Consider the following 23352-nt stretch of genomic DNA (forward strand, 5'->3'; position numbering starts at 1 on the left):
GGTGCTTGAGATGAAGGGCCCAGCGGAGCGGTGCTTGACAGGAAGGGCCCAGCGGAGCGGTGCTTGAGAGGAAGGGCCCAGCGGAGCGGTGTTTGACAGGAAGGGCCCAGCGGAGCGGTGCTTGACAGGAAGGGCCCAGCGGAGCGGTGCTTGACAGGAAGGGCCCAGCGGGGCGGTGCTTGACAGGAAGGGCCCAGCGGAGCGGTGCTTGAGAGGAAGGGCCCAGCGGAGCGGTGCTTGACAGGAAGGGCCCAGCGGAGCGGTGCCTGACAGGAAGGGCCCAGCGGAGCGGTGCTTGAGAGGAAGGGCCCAGCGGAGCGGTGCTTGAGATGAAGGGCCCAGCGGAGCGGTGTTTGAGATGAAGGGCCCAGCGGAGCGGTGCTTGACAGGAAGGGCCCAGCGGAGCGGTGCTTGAGAGGAAGGGCCCAGCGGAGCGGTGCTTGACAGGAAGGGCCCTGCGGAGCGGTGCTTGAGATGAAGGGCCCAGCGGAGCGATGCTTGACAGGAAGGGCCCAGCGGAGCGGTGCTTGACAGGAAGGGCCCAGCGGAGCGGTGCTTGAGAGGAAGGGCCCAGCGGAGCGGTGCTTGAGATGAAGGGCCCAGCGGAGCGGTGCTTGACAGGAAGGGCCCAGCGGAGCGGTGCTTGACAGGAAGGACCCAGCGGAGCGGTACTTGAGAGGAAGGGCCCAGCGGAGCGGTGCTTGACAGGAAGGGCCCAGCGGAGCGGTGCTTCACAGGAAGGGCCCAGCGGAGCAGTGCTTGAGAGAAAGGGCCCAGCGGAGCGGTGCTTGAGATGAAGGGCCCAGCGGAGCGGTGCTTGAGAGGAAGGGCCCAGCGGAGCGGTGCTTCACAGGAAGGGCCCAGCGGAGCAGTGCTTGAGAGAAAGGGCCCAGCGGAGCGGTGCTTGAGATGAAGGGCCCAGCGGAGCGGTGCTTGAGATGAAGGGCCCAGCGGAGCGGTGCTTGACAGGAAGGGCCCAGCGGAGCGGTGCTTGAGAGGAAGGGCCCAGCGGAGCGGTGCTTGACAGGAAGGGCCCTGCGGAGCGGTGCTTGAGATGAAGGGCCCAGCGGAGCGATGCTTGACAGGAAGGGCCCAGCGGAGCGGTGCTTGACAGGAAGGGCCCAGTGGAGCGGTGCTTGAGAGGAAGGGCCCAGCGGAGCGGTGCTTGACAGGAAGGGCCCAGCGGAGCGGTGCTTGAGAGGAAGGGCCCAGCGGAGCGGTGCTTGACAGGAAGGGCCCAGCGGAGCGGTGCCTGACAGGAAGGGCCCAGCGGAGCGGTGCTTGACAGGAAGGGCCCAGCGGAGCGGTGCTTGAGAGGAAGGGCCCAGCGGAGCGGTGCTTGAGATGAAGGGCCCAGCGGAGCGGTGCTTGAGAGGAAGGGCCCAGCGGAGCGGTGCTTCACAGGAAGGGCCCAGCGGAGCGGTGCTTGAGAGAAAGGGCCCAGCGGAGCGGTGCTTGACAGGAAGGGCCCAGCGGAGCGGTGCTTGAGATGAAGGGCCCAGCGGAGCGATGCTTGACAGGAAGGGCCCAGCGGAGCGGTGCTTGACAGGAAGGGCCCAGCGGAGCGGTGCTTGAGAGGAAGGGCCCAGCGGAGCGGTGCTTGAGATGAAGGGCCCAGCGGAGCGGTGCTTGAGAGGAAGGGCCCAGCGGAGCGGTGCTTGACAGGAAGGTCCCAGCGGAGCGGTACTTGAGAGGAAGGGCCCAGCGGAGCGGTGCTTGAGAGGAAGGGCCCAGCGGAGCGGTGCTTGACAGGAAGGGCCCAGCGGAGCGGTGCTTCACAGGAAGGGCCCAGCGGAGCAGTGCTTGAGAGAAAGGGCCCAGCGGAGCGGTGCTTGAGATGAAGGGCCCAGCGGAGCGGTGCTTGAGAGGAAGGGCCCAGCGGAGCGGTGCTTCACAGGAAGGGCCCAGCGGAGCAGTGCTTGAGAGAAAGGGCCCAGCGGAGCGGTGCTTGAGATGAAGGGCCCAGCGGAGCGGTGCTTGAGATGAAGGGCCCAGCGGAGCGGTGCTTGACAGGAAGGGCCCAGCGGAGTGGTGCTTGAGAGGAAGGGCCCAGCGGAGCGGTGCTTGACAGGAAGGGCCCTGCGGAGCGGTGCTTGAGATGAAGGGCCCAGCGGAGCGATGCTTGACAGGAAGGGCCCAGCGGAGCGGTGCTTGACAGGAAGGGCCCAGCGCAGCGGTGCTTGAGAGGAAGGGCCCAGTTGAGCGGTGCTTGAGATGAAGGGCCCAGCGGAGCGGTGCTTGACAGGAAGGGCCCAGCGGAGCGGTGCTTGACAGGAAGGACCCAGCGGAGCGGTACTTGAGAGCAAGGGCCCAGCGGAGCGGTGCTTGAGAGGAAGGGCCCAGCGGAGCGGTGCTTGACAGGAAGGGCCCAGCGGAGCGGTGCTTCACAGGAAGGGCCCAGCGGAGCAGTGCTTGAGAGAAAGGGCCCAGCGGAGCGGTGCTTGAGATGAAGGGCCCAGCGGAGCGGTGCTTGAGAGGAAGGGCCCAGCGGAGCGGTGCTTCACAGGAAGGGCCCAGCGGAGCAGTGCTTGAGAGAAAGGGCCCAGCGGAGCGGTGCTTGAGATGAAGGGCCCAGCGGAGCGGTGCTTGAGAGGAAGGGCCCAGTGGAGCGGTGCTTGAGATGAAGGGCCCAGCAGAGCGGTGCTTGACAGGAAGGGCCCAGCGGAGCGGTGCTTGACAGGAAGGGCCCAGCGGAGCGGTGCTTGACAGGAAGGGCCCAGCGGAGCGGTGCTTGAGATGAAGGGCCCAGCGGAGCGGTGCTTGACAGAAAGGGCCCAGCGGAGCGGTGCTTCACAGGAAGGGCCCAGCGGAGCGGTGCTTGACAGGAAGGGCCCAGCGGAGCGGTGCTTGAGAGGAAGGGCCCAGCGGAGCGGTGCTTGACAGGAAGGGCCCAGCGGTGCGGTGCCTGACAGGAAGGGCCCAGCGGAGCGGTGCTTGACAGGAAGGGCCCAGCGGAGCGGTGCTTGAGAGGAAGGGCCCAGCGGAGCGGTGCTTGAGATGAAGGGCCCAGCGGAGCGGTGCTTGAGATGAAGGGCCCAGCGGAGCGGTGCTTGAGATGAAGGGCCCAGCGGAGCGTTGCTTGACAGGAAGGGCCCAGCGGAGCGGTGCTTGACAGGAAGGGCCCAGCGGAGCGGTGCTTGAGAGGAAGGGCCCAGCGGAGCGGTGCTTGACAGGAAGGGCCCAGCGGAGCGGTGCTTGAGATGAAGGGCCCAGCGGAGCGGTGCTTGACAGGAAGGGCCCAGCGGAGCGGTGCTTGAGATGAAGGGCCCAGCGGAGCGGTGCTTGACAGGAAGGGCCCAGCGGAGCGGTGCTTGAGAGGAAGGGCCCAGCGGAGCGGTGCTTGACAGGAAGGGCCCAGCGGAGCGGTGCTTGAGATGAAGGGCCCAGCGGAGCGGTGCTTGACAGGAAGGGCCCAGCGGAGCGGTGCTTGACAGGAAGGGCCCAGCGGAGCGGTGCTTGAGATGAAGGGCCCAGCGGAGCGGTGCTTGACAGGAAGGGCCCAGCGGAGCGGTGCTTGACAGGAAGGGCCCAGCGGAGCGGTGCTTGAGAGGAAGGGCCCAGCGGAGCGGTGCTTGACAGGAAGGGCCCAGCGGAGCGGTGCTTGACAGGAAGGGCCCAGCGGAGCGGTGCTTGACAGGAAGGGCCCAGCGGAGCGGTGCTTGAGATGAAGGGCCCAGCGGAGCGGTGCTTGACAGAAAGGGCCCAGCGGAGCGGTGCTTGACAGGAAGGGCCCAGCGGAGCGGTGCTTCACAGGAAGGGCCCAGCGGAGCGGTGCTTGAGAGGAAGGGCCCAGCGGAGAGGTGCTTGACAGGAAGGGCCCAGCGGAGCGGTGCCTGACAGGAAGGGCCCAGCGGAGCGGTGCTTGACAGGAAGGGCCCAGCGGAGCGGTGCTTGAGATGAAGGGCCCAGCGGAGCGGTGCTTGAGATGAAGGGCCCAGCGGAGCGGTGCTTGAGAGGAAGGGCCCAGCGGAGCGGTGCTTGAGAGTAAGGGCCCAGCGGAGCGGTGCTTGACAGGAAGGGCCCAGCGGAGCGGTGCTTGACAGGAAGGGCCCAGCAGAGCGGTGCTTGAGAGTAAGGGCCCAGCGGAGCGGTGCTTGAGAAGAAGGGCCCAGCGGAGCGGTGCTTGAGAGGAAGGGCCCAGTGGAGCGGTGCTTGAGATGAAGGGCCCAGCGGAGCGGTGGTTGACACGAAGGGCCCAGCGGAGCGGTGCTTGAGAGGAAAGGCCCAGTGGAGCGGTGCTTGAGAGGAAGGGCCCAGAGGAGCGGTGCTTGAGATGAAGGGCCCAGCGGAGCGGTGCTTGACAGGAAGGGCCCAGCGGAGCGGTGCTTGACAGGAAGGGCCCAGCAGAGCGGTGCTTGAGATGAAGGGCCCAGCGGAGCGGTGCTTGACAGGAAGGGCCCAGCGGAGCGGTGCTTGACAGGAAGGGCCCAGCGGAGCGGTGCTTGACAGGAAGGGCCCAGCGGAGCGGTGCTTGATATGAAGGGCCCAGCGGAGCGGTGCTTGACAGGAAGGGCCCAGCGGAGCGGTGCTTGACAGGAAGGGCCCAGCGGAGCGTGCTTGAGATGAAGGGCCCAGCGGAGCGGTGCTTGACAGGAAGGGCCCTGTTCATCGGTGCTTTTCACGGCGGGGCCCTGTTCAGCGGTGTTTGTCACGGCGGGGCCCTGTTCAGCGGTGCTTGTCACGGCGGGGCCCTGTTCAGCGGTGCTTGTCACGGCGGGCCCAGTTCAGCGGTGCTTGACAGGAAGGGCCCTGTTCAGCGGTGCTTGTCACGGCGGGGCCCTGTTCAGCGGTGCTTGTCACGGCGGGGCCCAGTTCAGCGCTGCTTGTCACAGCGGGGCCCTGTTCAGGGGTGCTTGTCACGGCGGGGCCCTGTTCAGCGGTACTTGTCACGGCGGGGCCCTGTTCAGCGGTGCTTGTCACGGCGGGGCCCTGTTCAGCGGTGCTCGACATGTGTTCCCAGGGAACCAGATTGGGCCAATATTTTCCGCTCAGTCGCCATCCGACCTTTCGCTTGCGGGGCCCTCCTGTGCTGGAGTCCTGGGCCCGTGGGTGTCCTCCTTCACACCCAAAATGGGGCTGGTGGGGCCCTCCTGGGCAGCACGCTTGCTGCCGGAAATGTCCGCCCTGCTGCCCTAGCCCTCCTTCGCCGATTCTCTGGGGCCCTTGCCTCCCTTTGTGGATGTGCCAGGTGATGGTGCCAGGGTAGTGCCTTTAGGGGCTGCCGTCTCTGGCCTCTCGCGCCGGCCCTTCCCTTTTTTAGTTTTTTTCCCAGGGGGTGGGCTGGCTGTCCCCTTGCTGCTGGCCGATGTTGCTGCCCTAGAAGCTGGTGGACTCCAATAGCCCTGGACTATGGTCCTTGTAGGTGCAGGGCTTGTGGTGGCTGAGGTGCTGTTTGGACTCTTACGAGATGGAGGGGGTGGGTCAGGTGATGCAAAGAGGTTAATTTTGGAGAGGAAAAACTTTTTAGGAGCAGTGGGAAGGGTAGGTGCAGTGGGTATGGGAGTGGAGGAAGAGGATGTGGTTGTATGAGAGTCAAGTGTGCTGTCTTTGGGTGCAGGTGCTTGTGACGGAGGCTGTGGTGAGGTGGATGGCTGTTGGGTGGGTGGCTGCCTGTGTTTGTGTGGTTTGGAAGAGGGGGTGACAGACTCACTGGGAGAGGACACAGGGGACGTGTAAATGGCAGTGGGGGTGGTGACTGCACGTGTGCAGAGTGTTCTGGTGGGTGTGCTGGTGATGGACGTACTGGCTGATGGTGGTGTGCATGCAGTTGTGAGTGGAGACGTCACAGGGAGGGAGGAGGGAGACGAGGAGGAGGGGGACACAGAGGAGGCAGTGGCTGTTGGCATGTCTGCATGTGGATGTTGCATGTGTGAATGCTTGTGTGATCTGTGGTGCTTTTGTCTGGATGAGCTACCCTTGGGTGTTGATGTGTGTGCAGGCTGGTCTGTAGGTGTGGCTGGGATAGGCAGAGGAACAGGGGAGTGGGACTGGGATGAGGAAATTGGAGGGGGGAGGCAGGAGACAGGGACAATGGCTGCCGTCAGTGCTGAAGCCAGAGCGTTGAACGATCGCTGATGGGCAGCCTGACCCGAATGAATGCCCTCCAGGTATGCATTGCTCCGGTGCACCTCCCTTTCTACACCCTGGATGGCATTCAAAAGGGTAGACTGCCCAACAATGAGCGTCTGGAGGAGGTCAATGATCTCCTCACTGAGGGCAGCAGGGGTAACTGGGGCAGGGCCTGAGGTGCCTGGGGCGAAGTAGATGCCCGCCTTCCTGGCCGAGCGGGCACGGGGCGAACGCTGAGGGGCTGCTTGGAGGGTGGAGCTGGTGCGCGGGGTGGCGGCTGTACCTGTTGTAGCGGTGGGCACGGATGTTGCCGCCACCACAAGGTAGCTCCCTTCCGAGGACGTGTCTGTGCCGCTGACATCTCCACGGGTCCCTGTTGTGGAGCTCCCCTCGCCCTCCGTCTCACTGGTGTACTGGGAGTCGGTTGCATGGCCCTCCGGGGCCATGTGAGATGCAGCTCCCTCGTGCTCCGATGCCACTTCTCCTCCGCCTGATGATGCTAATGCACACATGAACAGGAAGACCACAAAAAAGGGGGGGGGGGAGAAAAAATGACATGTTGAGTGAATGCATTGGCGACACCGTTGGCGGAGAGGACAGACACAGAAGCCCCCTGCACTACGCTGCGCACTCGGTGTACACTACTCAATTATTGTGACTTGGCCTACAAGCCTATGGACGACAACTGCACACATAGGTGACCCAGGGCCATGGATAGCTGTACTTAGCACCCTACAGAGGTGGGGGGCGGGGGCACAGGGCCATGCCTTACGGAGGGGACCAGCCTACAGAAGTTGCCCTGGCCTAGAGATACCCACAGCCCTCCTCCCCCACCCAGACACCTCCACTGTGCGCTAACATAGCAGAATGTGCTGGTACTCACCCCCTTGTGTCTGCTGTGATGTCCTCACGCGCCCATCCAAATCGGGGTAGGGCACCGCCAGGATCCGGGACATCAGGGGGGTCAATTGACGGGAACCCCTCCTACGTTGGGAGGCCATCCCCAGCAGAGCCTCCGCGGTCTTCCTGCTCCCGCGGCGGATGTCCTCCCACCTCTTGCGGCAGTGGGTGCCCCGTCTGTTGTGGACCCCCAGGGTCCGGACATCCTTGGTGATGGCACGCCAAATGCCGATCTTCTGATGGGCGCTGACCTATGTGACATGGACAGGGTGGGAAAATAAATATCATCATTTTCTGCATGGTCGATGTGAGTGGCCCCCCCTCCCCAACCTTGCCATATGGCACATGCTCTCATCTGTCGTGCGATGCATGCCTCATTCGCTCCCCTCCCCACCATCTTTCATCCACCCCACTCAACACAGGCATTGCCCACAAAGCAGGGTCCCAGTGTACTTACCTGTTGGTCTGGAAGACCGTAGAGTAGCGCATACTGGGGGCTGACCCCATCAACAAGTTTCTCCAATTCCTCAGATGTGAAGGCAGGGGCCCTTTCCCCAGTCGCAGCAGCCATTGTATCTTCCAGACCGAGGTCACAGCAGCACTTGCAGTATAGGTCCTCTCCTGTGGATGATCAGATCTCGAGTGATTAACTAGATAGAAGATGGCGGTCACGCCCGCGGCGGTGCGTACCGCGACCGCCAGCGCACATCGTCATTGGCTCCTGAGACCCATAGGGTTCAATGTTAACCAATGCTGCTTTGCGCCGCGGTCTTCGACAGCCTACCGCCACGGTGTGCCACGCCAGCGCATTGACCTCACATCCCATTGTCACACTTCACAGGTCAGGCAGCCGCCATTTCAAGGGCCCACATGGCTTAATTTGTACTGCGTCACACAGGCCTAGGCCTTGCATTGCCACTCATACAAGCCATTCAATGCATAGCGAATCGTGTTCTGTGCAAGCTGTGGTTACGTACCTGTGGGTTGCTTGACTCTGTGCTCCATGTTGTCCTTCCTAGGCACCGTCCGCTGGGACTTGCGAGGAGATGGAGGAATGTTCCCGTGTACAGACCGCTGGTGGACCTGTCAACAATGGAAGAAAGACATGTCATACTGACATACAGACTTGACCGAGCCACTATACAGGGACTGTGTGCCCAGCTGGAGCCAGACCTGATGTCCCCCATTCGCCAACCCACAGGGATTCCCCCTCTGGTGCAGGTTCTGTCAGTACTCCATTTTTTGGCAAGTGGATCATTCCAAACAACAGTGGCCATATCATCAGGGATGTCTCAGCCTATGTTTTCTAAGGTTTTGTCCAGAGTGTTGTCTGCCCTGATGAAATACATGCGGAGCTACATTGTTTTCCCTGAGGTGGGCGATTTGGCTACAGTGAAGGGTGATTTCTATGCCCTTGGCCATATCCCCAACATCATTGGTGCCATTGATGGGACCCATGTGGCTTTGGTTCCCCCCAGTGAAAGTGAGCAGGTGTACAGGAACAGAAAAAGTTATCATTCGATGAATGTCCAGGTGGTCTGTTTGGCTGACCAGTACATCTCCCATGTAAATGCCAAGTTCCCTGGGTCAGTGCATGACGCGTACATCATGCGAAATAGGAGCATCCCTTACGTGATGGAACAGCTACAGAGACACCGTGTGTGGCTAATTGGTGACTCTGGTTACCCCAACCTGTCGTGGCTACTTACCCCAGTGAGGAATCCCAGGACAAGGGCAGAGGAACGGTACAATGAGGCCCATGGGCGTACTAGGAGGGTGATCGAGCGGACCTCCAGAAGGCCAGGTTTAGGTGCCTGCATATGACAGGTGGATCCCTAATGCACTCACCAAAGAAGGTGTGCCACATCATCGTGGCCTGCTGTATGCTTCACAACCTGGCTTTGCGACGTCAGGTGCCTTTCCTGCAGGAGGATGGTCCAGATGGTGGTGTTGTAGCAGCTGTGGAGCCTGTGGAGAGTGAAGAGGAGGAAGACGACGGGGATGACACAGACAACAGGGACACAGTGATACAACAGTATTTTCAGTAGCACACAGGTACGAATCAACCCCGCCATTTTACATTTACTTAAAGTCTCCTGCCTCTCTACTGTCTGTGTTTCCCCCCAGTTCCTGTTAACTGAGTTGTGACTTTCCATTCCGTTTTCAGAGCTGTGGGCCCCACTGCGTGACCTCTGCTTTGTTTGCCCATGGACTACAGCTGTGTGACGTGGTATGTTGTCATCACAATGTAACTGAACATTTTGGCAACGTTATGTCTAATACATTTGTTCAAAATACAAGCAGACTCCAGATTTATTAAGTGCAATAAGTGATTTTATTAAAGTGTTAAATTTAGGGACATGATTGTAAAACGGTGATGGGTGATGGTGGAGTAATGTCCATGGCAGAGTCCAGTTTTCAGTCTCACAGGTGCATTGTCCATATGCCTGTGGAAGGATGGAGCAGGGGCAGTTTAAGTTTGGACAGGGTGACAATGTGGGACAGTGGGATGACATCAGGGGGTATCGTTTGCTGGCGGGGGTCTTGGCATCCTACTCTGTCTTCTTGTGAGATCTCAGGTACCGCTTGCGGGGTGGTTCTTCTTCTGCAGGAGGTGGGGTTCTGGTGGCCTGTTGTTGTGTGGGGGCCTCCTGTCCACTAGCGCCGGCGGAGGTGGTAGGCTGTTGTTGGTCCATGCTAGTGACAGGGGCCCGCTGAGGTGCCACATGGTCCTGCAATGTGGTGACTATCTGGTTAAGGGCCACGACGATGGTCCCCATTGCGGAACTAATGTTTCTCAGTTCCTCTCTGAACCCCATGTACTGTTCCTCCTGAAGTACCTGGATCTCTGGAACCTGGCCAGTGCCGTAGCCATTGTCTCCTGGGAGTGGTGGTATGCTCCCATGATGGAGGAGAGGGCCTCTTGGAGAGTCGGTTCCCTGGGCCTGTCCCCCCCCCTGTCGCACAGCAGTCCTCCCAGTTCCCCTGTTTCCCTGGGCCTCTGTCCCCTGGACCGTGTGCCCACTACCACTGCCCCCAGGTCCCTGTTGTTGTTGGGGTGGTGGGTCAACCTGGGTGCCCTGTAGTGGTGGACACACCGCTGATTGACGTGTCCTGGAGACAGAGGCATGGGCCTGCTGGGTGGGAGCTGTGCTGGTGTTCCCAGAGGGGGTTAGGTCTGCTGTAGCCTGTGGCTGTCTGTGGGGAACCGACTGTCCCGAGGTCCCCGATGGGCCGGGCTGGTCATCTGGGTCCAGGGAGACAGAGCTGCTGTCATCACTGGGGGCCTCTTCTGGGGGTGGGATGGACATCTCTGGACACTCCTGGGCGGTGTGGTGGCGTTCGGGTCCTGCAGGGGTATTAGAGTATGGTTATTGCTTCTGTGTGTGCCATTTCGTGTAATGGGTGGGTGGCCGTGTACCCCAGTGCTGGCATTCCCTTGTGGCGGCTTTTGTGACGGTGGCTTGTGGGGGAGATGGGTATGTGCAGTGGGCATGCTTTGGTGATGGGTGTCCATGCTTTGGGGAGGCATGCAGGGCTAGGTTTTGGGATGGGTGGGTTGTGATGGTGAGCCATTTGCAAGGAGTTGGTGTGATGGGGTGGGGGTGAGGGTGGGGGTATGATTTGGCATGCAGGTGGGGTGGGGGGAATGAAGTAGTGAAGATTTGACTTACCAGAGTCCATTCCTCCGCCTACTCCTGCGAGGCCCTCAGGATGCAGGATGTGCATGACTTCCTCCTCCCATGCTGTGAATTCTGGGGGAGTAGGTGGGGGTCCGCCGCCAGTCCGCTGTACCGCGATGTTGTGCCTTGATACCATGGAACGCACCTTCCCCCGTAGGTCGTTCCACCGCTTCCTGATGTCGTCCCGATTTCGTGGATGCTGTCCCACAGCGTTGACCCTGTCCACTATTCTGCTCCATAGCTCCATCTTCCTGGCAATGGTGGTGTGCTGCACCTGTGCCCCGAAGAGCTGGGGCTCTACGCGCACTATTTCCTCCACCATGACCCTGAGTTCGGCGTCAGAGAACCTGGGGTGTCTTTGGGGTGCCATGGGGTGGTGTGGATGAGGTGAGGGGTGGTGTATGTGTTGTAGAGTGTGGTGAGTGTGGTGGTGTATGGTGTTTTGTGCGTGGATATTGTGTGGGTGATGTTGTGATTTGCCTCTGTGTGATGGTCTACTCTATGCTGTGCTGTCTCTCTCTGTCCTTCAGTCGCAGTTGTGGTCGTAAGGGTTTGTGGGTGATGTGGGTGTGTGTTTTATATTTAATTGGGTGTGTGGGAGTGGTGTGTGTATATGTCTCAGGTGTGTGTATTTTGAATTGTCCAATGTGGTAGTGTTTTGTAAAGGTGTGTGTATTCTGACCGCGGCGGTGTGTACCGCCAATGGAATACCGCGGTTGAAAGACCGCTGCGGGGATTTGTGGGTCGGAATGGCATGGGCGTATTTCTGTTGGCGTGACGGTGGAGGTTTGGTCATCGCCAGTTTTTCGCTGGCCGTTGTTGTGGCGGACTTTTGTTGATGTCGGGTTTTTGGCGGTTTGCCAGTTGCGGGTCAGAATGACCGTGGCGGTTTACCGCGACTGCGGCGGTGTTATGGCGGTCTTCTGACCGGCGGTAAGCGCCTTTTACTGCCGAGGTCAGAATGACCACCATAATCTCTTCTGTTCTCAGGAACATAATCCTTCCAAGTTTGGTCACATTAACTAATCAATAGAGGTTAACCATCTACTAATGAAGTGCAATAATATCATCACTTCAATTTTGTATAGATTATCTCTACCTCAGTTAAAACGACAACACATGAAGCCAAGTCAGACATTGCTTCCTGAGACTGTGAGTGCGAAAAAAGGGAGACACATCACGTGAAAAAAAAGCTTATTATTCCTTCATATTCGCTATGCTTTACACAACATCAAAAGTCATAGGTGGAAGCTTTAGACATTTCATCACTGTTGCAAAAAGCCAAGTTTTTCATGATCAAATTGACTCAGTCTCTAATCAGGTAATATCTTAATACGACTATAGTCATTGTAACATCTCTCCTCTCATCAGATATCTGCATTGCCCCCTAGCTGACACATGCAATAAATTTGCATCCTTCTTCACAGACAAATGTGGTTTATCAGAGACAATATCCCTTCTACCTCAAACGCAGACAGAACTCCTTCTTCCAAAACCAACAAAACCTGGAGCTCTTTCACCTCATTTGCACAAATTAGTTTAACATGACCATTGAAGATCTCAAACCAAGCATCTCACATTTGAAACCTTACAAGCAAGCTCAATTAATGTCTATTTTCGTCTATTTGACAGATTCTGGTACATCAGGATCAATGCTTCCCTCTCCCAAGCAAACTTCCTGACCTGCTGAAATCAGGCCAAACTTGACCCATTCTTTTAAAACCTAGGGGCATATTTATACTCCGTTTGCGCCGAATTTGCGTCGTTTTTTTCGACGCAAAACTAACTCCATATTTACACTTTGGCGTTAGACGCGTCTAGCGCCAAAGTTCATGGAATTAGCGTCATTTTTTTGCGTGAACACCTTCCTTGCGTTAATGATATGCAAGGTAGGCGTTCCCGTCTTAAAAAATGACTCCGATGCATATGCGTTGGATTTATACTCCTGGGCAAAAATGACGCCTGGGAGTGGGCGGGTCTAAAAAACCCGCATTTGCGCCGGATTTTAGCGCCTGGGTCAGGGCAGGCGTTAAGGGACCTGTGGGCTCAGAATGAGCCCAGAGGTGCCCTCCCCTGCCCCCAGGGACACCCCCTGCCACCCTTGCCCACCCCAGGAGGACACCCAAGGCTGGAGGGACCCACCCCAGGGACATTAAGGTAAGTCCAGGTAAGTATTATTATTATTTTTTTTTGTGGCATAGGGGGGCCTGATTTGTGCCCCCCTACATGCCACTATGCCCAATGACCATGCCCAGGGGACATAAGTCCCCTGGGCATGGCCATTGGGCAAGGGGGCATGACTCCTGTCTTTGCTAAGACAGGAGTCATGTTAATGGCGTCTGGGCGCCCCAAAAAAATGGCGCAAATCGGGTTAAGACGATTTTTTTGCCTCAGCCTGACTTGCCCCATTTTTGGACGCCCAAACGTTTTCCCTACGCCGGCGCTGCCTGGTGTACGTGTTTTTTTTTCACGCACACCAGGCAGCGCCGGTCGGCTAACGCCGGCTAACGCCATTCAATAAATACGGCGCCCGCATGGCACTTCAGAATGGCGTTAGCCGGCGCTAATTTTTTTGGCGCAAAACTGCGTTAGCGCAGTTTTGCGTCAAAAAGTATAAATATGGCCCCTAATCTCCTTTTCAATTGGAGACCTTTCTCTTATTTATCCTGCTCAGCAAAGCAGTCAAAAGTTGTGTATCATTGTGACTCAATGACTACTTTAATAAAAAAACATCTTTCTGGCTCTAGAATCTAAGAATAATATAGATGATGTACATCATATATTTAATTGGGAATCCGGCATTCTTCTTCCTTTCTGCCTCCTGTTGACAATCAATAAAGGTGATCGTAGCATGCTAAGCTTTAGCTTGGAACATCGTGTAGGCCTTTGAGGTCATGCCATGGGTTGGTTCTTCTCTTTCCTCATCAATGAATCCCAGATGGTAGAGATTGTATTTCGCTCCTCAGGCAGTTCTGTAATGCCAGGTAGGGTGCCTCATGATTCTATTTTAGTGCCCATGCTGTTCAGTTTGTATCTAGAGCTATTGAATTCATTATTCAAATGATTGGGAGTCTCCATGCACCAATATTCAAACAACACTCAAAGATGCTTAAATTAGATTTTATAGTTAGGTGCCATTCTCAACTAACCCTATTTATAAGCGGTGGACAAATTTCTGAAGCTGAAATTCCAATTTCTTCTTTTAACTTGATATTTATTTCTAAGCTCCCCTGTCTCCTACAATGAAATCTGTAGGTTTCATTGTGGACTCTATCACAGGTACTGCAAGTAATCAACATCTATAAAGCTGCCAGTTGTCATCTTTGTGCTCTTAAAATACATTTTGATGTCAACTACCATTCTAAAAATTATGACCCATGCATTCATAATTTCACCAGGAGCAGCTCCTTTGAAATTGTGAAGAAGCATTGCCCCATGGCTGGGCCAGAAGATGAAGGATAAAATTATATTTCTTTATCATTTTATCTTTCAGCTGCTGGCTCAGCCAGCAGCATGTGAAGGGAGGGGTGGGCTGAGCCACGGAAGGTGGGAGAGGGGAGGAGGAGAGAGTTCACCTAAGTGTGCATGTGTGTTTGGCTGGTTGTCTTAGGCCAGCCAAGCACACATGCGCACTTAGGTTTTTCCAACCCAGCTGTGTTGAACAGCTGGGCTGGAGAAACTGCACAGACCCTAGGGTTGTGTCTGAGTGGCAGTCCAAGCCACTCAGACCAACCCGGATGCTGCTTTCATGCTTGGTTTAGCATGAAAGCAGCACCAGGATTGCTGGGTAGCCTGCGCTGGTGTCCCAGTGAATGTTGGGACACTAGAAGAAGAGGAGCAAGGTGGCAGTAGGTGGCTACAAAGGGAAGAGGTACAGTTTAAAAAAAATATATATTCCTTACCACCCCCTTCCCAACCCACCCACCCCTTCCCTTGAGATTTGCAGCAGACGCTGCTGAATTTCATGTTTGGAATTTGGCAACATCTTTCTTGGTGGAAGACCCTAAACCTCGCCCTTCACTTACACTCCATTTTACACACAACATACAAATTATTTTCTTGAGCCAGAAGAAAGTTCAACTATATTACTAGTATCCTTTCAAGCTTGAATTGCCACCTTTTGCAGCGAAAAACACATTTAAAATTGGATGTCTAATACCCTGCACCTGAATTCATTTTTATTCCTGACCAATCTACTTAATAATTTGGGCAAACAAAGAGAACTTAGAAGAGGAACTTTTTGTACTTAGAAGTACCTAGATTTAGTGTAGCTCATGTCCAACCCCAGTCTTTTTCTGGAGCAGGAACTTCTATCTGAAATTCTCTGTTGTTAAGATGACACCAAGGGGGTCATTCCTACCCTGGCGGTCTGAGACCGCCAGGGTAGGGGCCGGAGGAAGCACCGCCAACAGGCTGGCGGTGCTTCTGGGGCTATTCTGACCGCAGCGGTAAAGTCGCAGTCAGAAAAGGGAAGCCGGCGGTTTCCCGCCGGTTTCCCACTGCCCCAGGGAATCCTCCACGGCTGCGCTGCAAGCAGCGCCGCCATGGGGATTCCGACCCCCTTCCCGCCAGCCTGGTTCTGGCGGTTTTCACCGCCAGAACCTGGCTGGCGGGAACGGGTGTCGTGGGGCCCCTGGGGGCCCCTGCAGTGCCCATGCCGCTGGCATGGGCACTGCAGGGGCCCCCTAACAGGGCCCCACTTTGATTTTCAGTATCTGCTTGGCAGACACTGAAAATCGCGACGGGTGTAACTGCACCCGTCGCACACCAGCAACTCCGCCGGCTCCATTCGGAGCTGGCATCCTTGTTGCTGGTGCTTTCCCGCTGGGCGGGCGGGCAGCCTTTCGGCGGTCGCCCGCCAGCCCAGCTGGAAAGCCAGAATGACCGCTGCGGTCTTTTGACCGCGGTGCGGTCTTCTGGCGGGGGTACTTTGGCAGGCGGCCTCCGCCGCCCGCCAAAGTAGGAATGACCCCCCAAAGCTTAACTGTTTTTGCTATACTTATAATAAGAATATCTAACGTTACCTGCCAAACACCTTACCTTTTCTTGATGTAGCTGTATTTTATGACAAATTTGTTTAAATGTTGTTCATATGTAAAGCATCCAAATACGTACATTTGTGAACACACACGCTATATAACTGTTGTATAATTAAGTACATATTCCAAGGTGCTACATTTATATTTTAGAGTATTTCTAAAATATTTCAGAATGCTGCTAATAATAGGATGCCAAGTGTGCTGGTCATCCAATTGTGCTGTTCAAAAAAACTCAAAGCATAGTGATCACCATTACTCACAGGGGCGACTCCTCTGCAATGGCGGAGAAGTACCCCCCCCCAGCCAAAGGCCAGGAGATGAAAAATAAAACAATAGTTACAATCTTGTTTTATTTTTCATCAGCTAGCTCAGCCAGCTGTACAGAGAGGGGTGGGGCTGGGCCACAGGAGGTGGGAGGGGAAGGAGGAGGAGGGAGTGCACTAAGTGCACATGTGTGTTTGGCTGGCAGTCTCAGGCTGGCCAAAAAAACATGCAAACTTAGGTTTCTCCAGCACGGCTGTGATTAACAGCCGGGCTGGAGAAACTACACACACCCAGGGCTGTGTCTGAGGGGCAGTCATGCTAGCTTTTGCATGAAAGCAGTGTCAGGATTGCTGGGGAGCTTGTGCTGGTGTACCAGTAAATGCTGGGACACCAGAAGAGAAGCGAGGTGGCAGGAGGCGGCAGGAGGCGGCAGGAGTCAGCGGGAACAGCAAGGAAGGTACATTTTTTTATTTATTTTTTTGGTTTTCATCCATCCTCGTCCCCCCACCACCCTTGACATTTGAGGTGGCTGCCACTGATTACTGAGATAAGCCAAGTTTGCCTACCATTTACAGGAACTGGTCAGTGATTGGAAATGTGTGGCTACTACTCGCACTGCTAAGCAAGGTGCAGAATATTTGTTTAATCGAGACAACCATTTTACATGTGGCAGCATAAAGTACCCATTTGTTCATACATACTTTAATTTGCTTAAAGTCCATAGGCAACTCACAAACACAGGACAAGTTGAGTGTTCGTTGCATGTTACTTAGTAGCAAATAGCAATGTAACACAATAATAGGATGGACGGCTAAGAAACAAATTCCTTGATAAAGATTGTAGGCGTAAGAGGCAAAGAGACAAACAGTCGCAGCTCGCTGCGCTTTGATGGGGTGGGTGGCGTGCATATGGGGGAGGGAACAAAAACATTAAATGAAATAAAATAAAAAATAAAAACTTACCTCCACACCGCCCTGGTGCTCCTCCTTCTCCTCAGCAGGCACAGGCTCCCAGCAGTGCCGGGCTGGAGAGAGCACACTGTGTACATGCACACTCTTCCCACATGCCCCCCCCCTTTCACAACCAAAGGATGATAAACATGGTTTATTATCCTTTCTCTGTAAAATGTTTGCAGCTTCTGCTGCTCGCGGGGGCCACGTTTCTCTCCATAGCAGAGGAGCCACCACTGTAGAGAAATGTGTTGGCTGACCTGGATAAGAATTATTAAAATTCTTATTCTCAGGCACTAAATGAATATAGTGTTATTCCAGAAACAGAAGGAGTTGGGTGTTCAACACTAGCTAGAGTACTAGTTTCCATTCAGAGTACTAGTTTCCATACTGTGTTAATTTGCTCAAATACGTTGTGCAGCAAACCAACTAGCTCCTTTGGAATGAGTGATTTTATATTGGACAGCCATGTTGTTTGATTTTAGCGAGGCCTGCTTTTGCTGCCCCTGATCTGACCATCTGCTTACCTTATAGGTTTAAGGCCTGAATCTCACGGCAGCTGAGTAGGCGGTTGGCTCGTCTCTGCATATGCTGTGCTTGATATTTGGGTAGGAGGCAGTGTGCATTGGACTATCCTGAGGACGTCCTGGGTATCCATGATTGTTGTGACATCTCAAGTAGGGGTCCTGACATCAAAATCTAAAAACATAACACCTTATCCAAAACCTCAATGAGAACGCGCAGGGAGCATCATTTCACAGAACGTATAAAACAGTGACCTGAAGAAAGCAGAGGGAACAAATTTGCACACCACAACACACACGTAGATTCAGTGGCACTGACACCAATTCCTCAACTCGTTATACCTGTACAGGTTTGGCATATGTTGCAAGAATACCTCCCACCCAATTGAGCATCCATGTACATACTGCAGAGACCTGCCAACCTACCACAGTCTTCCAACTGTTTAGTACATTGTACATACAATGTCTCTGACGACTATGGGCACTACTGATAAAAACAAAATATAACAGTGTACATTTATTTTTTTCTAGTTACAAAATGTCCTTTGTCAGGAAATCAGCATGAAGAGCAGGTGTCCAAGTGTACCACTGGGAATGTCATTTGATATCTCCTGAAGGGTCCCATTGCCCAAAGGAAGACTTTTACATAGTGTACAATTCTACACAGGGGAATGGTGTCCCCTGTGTAAACACACACTGTTTTTCAGGGGCGTAGCTTCGGGGGGAGGGGTGTTTGGGCTGTAACACCCCACCAATGAATGTGTTATTTAATAAATACTTGGGTACAGGAGCTTTCAGTTGGGTAAGATAAAGTCTGGTCGCATTTCACCTGGGATTTTTTAAATACTGAGACAAAAGCAGACACACACACATACACCCTTGTCTCTAGTTTGAAGATCTTAAGGCAGTTATTTTGCAAAATACTGTGGGGCTTATATTCAAGGAACTTGCATCACTGTTGCATCATTTCTTTTATGCATCACAGCGCATTCTCTGCTCCATATTGTCCCATATTTGCAAAATGATGCATCAGCCCAATGCGTCAGTTTTTTTTTAGGTCTGTGTCAAAAAATACCTGCGCTCAAACTGGTTGTGCCATGCAGTGTAAAATATATGCAGGGTAGTTGTTCCCTCGTAAAAACCCACTTAGGACTGACGCAGTGATAATTACAAGTTTTTCAATGTGTGACGCATCTTTGAAATCCATTGAGCTAAGCCAGGAATGTGTCAAAATTCCTATGCCTCTTCAACCCAGGAGTAGGAAATGATGCAGTGGCTTTCTAATAAGAATCTAACCATCTGATGTCAACTAATGCCCTGTGATAAGTAAGTAAATCACATTCCCTCAATGTGGAGTAGGCCTACACATGTGTCAATGATGTTGTAGGAACCCTTGACAAACCTGGGACCATGGCACCTATGATGTCATCATCCACTGCAGAAGTGCCATGTAACGCTGTGTACTCCATGGAAGGGACAGACCAGGGTTGCCACTTCTTCATGGAGAAATGGGTCTCCAAGTCCAGGCCAGCGTACTCCAAAGGACAACAGGTAAGTACACATAAAAGGTAGATAATACTTGTATCGCCACTTAACATTACAACACATACTCCCATTCCTCACATTACACAGTTTACACTGTCACTCACTATATCACACATACTCGGGCCTCTAGATACGCATAAGTAGACTATGTCCACTGTAATGTGATACGTAGCCATACTGCAAACATTACACCCAGGACCAATGTAAGAGTGTACATGGTGCTACGCCACCATTTTACAGTCTTTTACATTGGTCCCCGCTCAAAAGGCTACTTGTGTCAGTCAGAACTGGCACATTGCCTCTTGTTTTTGATGCATTGCTGAAGTTGGGTCAGTTGTAAGTCCAACGTCAGAAATGCACCACTTTTGAGGCTGATGCATTGCGACAGGGTTCCCAATGATGCACCGAATTTCTGACACATACTTGTGTCCTTACGTCACGCTGGCTCGTATTGTGAATGCATCCATGGCACCGTAACCTGTATTGATGCAGCGGAAGCAATTCTGACGCATCGCTGCCACAATACAGCGATGTGTCAATCCTTGGAATGAGGCCCTGTCTTTTAAGTACCCCTCGCACTCTACACTTGTTTACTTTTTCACTGGTCCTTAAGCCCCCCTCAGGTGCTGCTTCTCATTTAATGATTAACATGATATGCCAGTGTGAGTGAAAGAAAATCTAAAGCTCACTCCCCCACCCAGTCTTACAGACCAAGCTACGCCCGACCATCTTTAGATTGAGTGCGCAAGTGCTTTTCCCTGTTGCAAAAATTGTGGCCTTTTAACCACGCCCACCGCACGCCCACCACTTTCACTTGTTCCTAGGCTTGCCTTTCAAACATCCTTTGTTATCATTGGTAAATGCTTTACGTTTGTCCATCCTTGGGGCGGTTTTATTACCACCTTGCATACTGCCCCTGTTACATGGATAATTGCATGATTGCTGATGTTTGACTGCAAGAGAACTTCTTTTTCTTTTTGTATCCCTCTTTTGAGCTCATGCTCATGGTGGCCATGGCACTTTAAATCGACTTGCGTATATCAACTGGTTTACTTTTCATTTTCAATTTAAGTGGCAAAAAAAGTCGATTTAGGAATTTACAACGCTAATAGCTCTAGCTCGAGGAAACACGAGACCGATTGCATTGCAAATGCTTGTTCCTTTTCTTTGTTGGGGAAAAAAACATTTTTCCACATTGAGCAAGCTTTTCCACTATACCCAACAAATATGGGGCTGATGCATTCCCGTCCTTGAAGGTGAGATACTCCAGCCATCCGCTAGGGCGACTTTAGGACCATTACCTGCATTTGAAAGGGTCGGATGGAAGTTTGGGAACACCCATATGCATACCTGTTTGTACAAGGCAACCCACTTGGTACATTTTGAGTGGGATTTATCACTAAGGATTTCTCTGCACTGGAGGTGGGGAAATCCACAGTACTAAACAGAGTTACGCTTGCCACAGATCCTGTCGTGAATTCCTGGCAGATGAAAACGGTAATATTTTCGGCCACAGACATACGATTGCTGAGACAAACACCCATGTTCCAGGTCCCTACATGTGTTGTTAGTGCCAATTATAAACAGTCATCACCACCTATTGTTTAGTTAACAATTCATCCACCAGTGATCCAGGATACTGGTTTGATGAAATTAACAACGTTGTTGATGAAAATGTTTGTGTGTTTATTTATTTTTTTGTAATGCCCAGCAGTACCACGAGCTTCACTACAGCAATAAAACACAAATTTAAAAAAGCATTTATGAATGCTTCCTTAGTAAATACATTACTACCCTTATACATTAAAACTCAAATTCGAATTCAATATGCTTTTGAGGGTTGACATTCTTAACAAGGCACATTGACGAGTTGCATGTAAAATCATGAACTTCTGAAAAATTATAGTTCATTCTGTGACATCATCAGTTGTTTCCAAGCATGAGGCGACTCAAAGCAAGTTAATCCATCATAATTACCCACTGCAATTATGGAGTGAGAGAGCTTCTACATTTCACATTTCAGATATTCTGTAGCCCGCAGCTTTCCCCTAACAAAGGTGGGAGGATATACACGACTTGTTATTAGACCTTTGCGAACTTTTTTTACGTAGGCGTAATCTAAGGCAATTTCACGGATTTTAATCTATTAGAAACTTGCAAAATTTTCCCTTTTTTCATAACACACTATTGTTGGTGATTTTTGCCCTTAGGAGACTTTTTTTAATAGAAAATATGTCGCTGGGAGACATTTTTTACTCAAACCTGTCTCCTTCCACTATATTGCACGAGTTTCTTAGGCTAAGTGTACCTAAGTGACAAAACGTTATTGAGGATACCAATTTAGGTATATTTTATAATGCAAAACTGAGCTAATGTAATTTTGCAGGAAAAAGTCTACCGCCGGCTAGCACCATTCCAAGACGCCAGCCGGGTGTCTTATTTATTGAATGGCGCAATCCTGCGCAAAGGGTGGGCTAACGTCATGGATAATGATGTTAGCCAGGTGGAGGTGGCGGTATAAGAGCAGGGGGTTTTGCACCCAAAAATTACATTAGGCTGGTTAGAGTAAAAAAAGATAAATCTAACCAGCCTAGAGTCATTTCTTGACGCTAAACCTACCATACCACATGACTCCTGTTTTATAAAAGACAAGAGTCATGCCCTCCACCCCAATGGCCATCACAGGGGACAAGACTCCCTGGGCATGGCCATTGCACCCAGCGCCATGTAGGAGGGCCCATTTCAGGGCCCCCAATGGCACTTAAAAAAAAAAAAATGCTCACCTCTACTTACCAGGGATGGGGTCCCCCATCCTCCGCTGTCCCTCTGGTGTGGTGGGGCTGTCCCTGAGGCCTGGGGAGGGCACCCGTGGACTTATTCCATGATGTTCCACCATAGAAATAGGCCCACAGGTCCCCTAACGCCTGCCCTGACCCAGGTGTTAAATAATGGCGTTAAGCAAGCTTAGCGCCATTATTTAGGCCTGCCTCCATCCCGTGCAGCATTTTTGCATGGGAGGTTAAATAAGGCACCTGGGCCTTATAGTCATTTGTTTTCCTGAGAACGCCTATCTTGCATCTCATTGACGCAAGGTAGTTTCTCGCTAGCAAAAAATGACTTTAACTCCAAACCTTTGATGCTAGATGGGTCTATTGCCAAAGTATAAATTTGGAGTTAGGTTTGCGCTGAATTAGCGTAAAAAATGAATCTAATTCAGCGTAAAGCAAGTATAAATTTGGGCCTCAGTGTGTTGTGTGCAGGTAATTTATATTTTTTCATGCAAAACTGCGCTAACGGAGTTTTGTGTGAAAAAGTTTACCGCCGGCTAGCACCATTCCAAGGCGCCAGCCGGGTGTCTTATTTATTGAATGGCACAATCCTGCACAAAGGGTGGGCTAACGTCATGGATAATGATGTTCGCAGGGTGGGGGTGGCGGCATGGGAGAATAGGGTTTTGCACCAAAAAATTACGTTAGGCTTGTTAGAGTAAAAAAAGATAACTCTAACCAGCCTAATGTCATTTCTTGACGCTAAACCTACCATACCACATGACTCCTGTTTTATAAAAGACAAGAGTCATGCCCTCCACCCCAATAGCCAGCACAGGGGACAAGGCTCACCTGGGCATGGCCATTGTACCCAGTGCCATGTAGGAGGGCCCATTTCAGGGCCCCCAATGGCACTTCAAAAAAATAATAAAATGCTCACCTCTGCTTACCAGGGATGGGGTCCCCCATCCTCCGCTGTCCCTCTGGTGTAGGTGGGGGTGTCCCTGAGGTGTGGGGAGGGCACCCATGGACTTATTCCATGATGTTCCACTGTAGAATTAGGCCCACAGCAAGCTTAGCACCATTATTTAGGCCCGCCTCCATCCCTTGTACCATTTTTGCATGGGAGGATAAATAACGTGTCTGGGCCTTAGAGTCATTTTTTTCCTGGGAAAGCCTATCTTGCATCTCATTGACGCAAGGTAGTTTCTCGCTAGAAAAAAATTACTTTAACTCCAAAACTTTGGTGCCAGATGGGTCTAGTGCCAAAGTGTGAAGATGGAGTTAGGTTTGTGCTGAATTAGCGTGAAAAAAATTACTCTAATTCAGTGCAAAGCAAGTATAAATCTGGGCCTCAGTGTGTTGTGTGCAGCTAATTTATATTTTTTCATGCAAAATTGTGCTTACGCAGGTTTGTGTGAAAAAGTTTCCCGCCGGCTAGCGCCATTCCATGGCGCCAGCCGGGGGACTTATTTATTGAATGGCACAATCCTGCGCAAAGGGTGGGCTAACGCCATGGATAATGATGTTCGCCGGGTGGGGGTGGGGGTGGCGGTATGGGAGAAAGGGGTTTTGCACCAAAAAATGACGTTAGTCTGGTTAGAGTAAAA

This window comes from Pleurodeles waltl, chromosome 7 (genome assembly GCF_031143425.1).
Source record: "Pleurodeles waltl isolate 20211129_DDA chromosome 7, aPleWal1.hap1.20221129, whole genome shotgun sequence".
NCBI classification, from domain to species: domain Eukaryota; kingdom Metazoa; phylum Chordata; class Amphibia; order Caudata; family Salamandridae; genus Pleurodeles; species Pleurodeles waltl.